This window comes from Mus caroli, chromosome 16 (genome assembly GCF_900094665.2).
Source record: "Mus caroli chromosome 16, CAROLI_EIJ_v1.1, whole genome shotgun sequence".
NCBI lineage: Eukaryota > Metazoa > Chordata > Mammalia > Rodentia > Muridae > Mus > Mus caroli.
In genome coordinates, this window is record NC_034585.1 from 84,025,924 (window position 1) to 84,028,356 (window position 2,433).

A 2,433-nucleotide genomic window follows, 5' to 3' on the forward strand; every position below is an offset into this window, starting at 1 on the left:
TGTGTGTGTGTGTGTGTGTGTGTGTGTTCGGGGGCAGGAAGGATGATAGTGGTAAAGCATCAAACTGCCTTCTAAGCATGTATAGATATAGATACATATAAATTGTGTGGCTCTCTAGTATCATCTACATAGTGGAGAATGATTAATACAGAGATTCACAACTGGTCAAAGTGTGAACACTCAGTGGGGTGAGTGATCAGTGGGGTGCTCGTTAGAGTGCTCTTAATTGCCTTTTTTTAAGGCCTTATTTCCCAAGTGATCACATTTTGGGCAAGTGGGGTAAAGACTTCAGTATATGAGATTTAAGGAGAGACAGTCCAGGCTGTGACATCTTCAGGCACCGTCTACCTTAATTCAGTCCATCTGAAATAAAGCCATAGATCTTGCAGATTTTCTTTTCAGTTGTTTTCTACCAACCCTCTGGGAGCCTAATTCCACAGGACAGTGTGAAATGAATGGTTAGTGAAGCTCTCCCAACAGGACTCTCCCTACTGTCCTTCCTGCCCCTCATTTGTGGGTCTCCCCAGTCCCAAGTAAAGAGGATGGTCCCTCCTCTTACAATTTCAAACTATATCCAGTATGTTTAGTCACATTTTTGGCATACATAGGAACTGATAAACCCAAACTTCATTGAGAGAATGTATAATCTGGTTCTGAATTCAGGTCTCAGTGACAAAGAGGATGAGACTAGGAAAAACATGAACGAAATAAGAGAAACTACGTTTCCGATCCTTTTTGAGGGTGAGGCCTCCCTGCCTATAGGGGAAGCCAGAGATCCTTTGAGAGGAAGTGACCAAGAAGGATCCTGAGAAAACAGGAATCTCTGTGAGCTTTCTCACAATGCCTTCTACACCTCCCTGGCATGAACAGCCAGGAAACGGAACGCAGCATCCTTGGCTTTTGGCCAGCAACCCATCAAGCACACAGCCAGCAGTGAGTCGCCCTCCAGCTCCAGCCAGAGGGACTAGTTCTTGGAGCCTGCACAGGAATTCGAGAAAACACCTCCCCTGGTGACTCCACAGATCCTGCCCTTCCAGATTGGCTGCACACTGCCAAGGCCGCACTTTTTCCAGCTGGCAGGCATCCAAACGCAGAAGCAAATCACCCACCCCAAAGGCATCCTTCACCCTGCAAGGTTTTGAACAGAAGCAGCGAATTCATCAGGATTTTAAAGGCACCGCTCATTTTGGCTGTTCACGACGTGATGAAGTCTCGAACCTTCTACTTCTTTCCTCCGTTGTCTGGCTTATCTCTCCACCCCACCAGATTCTTCCAACTGCACCGTTGATTCGAATGAGAATATTTTTATATGGAACTCCAGAAATACAGAAACAACAATCATTTCTGATTTCAGGCTTGGTCTGGTTTGATCAGATTAAAAGAAAAATATTTACAGTGTTTTTGATAAGGACAATCAGAAGCAAAACCCAAAACAAGCCAAATACTATTTCCGATTTAAAAAACATGAAATATTAAGATGTGCCCCGTGATAAAATTTAGTGCCTGTACCAAGAGGTCTTCTCTAAGAGGCTTCTGTTTCCCCGTGCAATCAGTGTCCGCACGAGATAAGGACAAAAATAAATAAAGTAATTAATTTAAAAAAGATGAAGAAGAAAAATAGTTCACAGATTTTTTTTTTCTCAAGATTGTGTTGGAAAATATCCAAACTTCCCCACCTATGGGGTGCCACTGACAAAGTTGGCTTAGCCAGGAAGAGAATCCTCTTCAAGGTTATCGAGATTTTATAAGCCCCAGACAATATCAGGGCACATAAATACGACAGACTTCTGAGAGGCTCCTGTGATCTGCTTTCTATCACTGAGACACAGTGCCTCAGAAAACCATCCTAAAGGACAGACAAAGGGCGCGAGGAATAACCAGGGTATGGAGCACTTACCAGGCCTGTGCAAGGCCATAGCTCCAAACTGGCTACACACCATAAGAAAATAACAGAAAAGAAACAGCTATAGTAAGGTCTCATGGGCTGTGTCCCTTCTCAGCTGACCCTGTGCTTTGTGGTCTCAGGTTCAACAGTACACATGCTGGAGAGCATGGGGTTGGATGGAAATGCTCCTCAGAGAGTGTCAGCAAGCAAAGGCAGAGAGAGGGATAGGCTAGATCCTCTGATGGATGCCTTTGTAAATCTGACACAACAGAGAATCGCCATGAAGAGATTTTAATGATGGATTGTCCTGATCAGGCTGGTCTGTAGGCATGCCTGTGAGGGTTTGTCTTAATTAGCTTGGTTGATGTGGATAGACCCAGTCTGAGATTGGATGGCCTGTTCCCTGGTTTGGGGCCTTGGACTATATACGCATGGAGATGTACACGTGCCTTTCTCTGTACTCCTGACTGATGGGATGGGACCAGCAGCTTCCGGTTCCTATAGTGATGGACTGTAACCTGCAGTTGTCAGCCAAATGAACCCCTTCC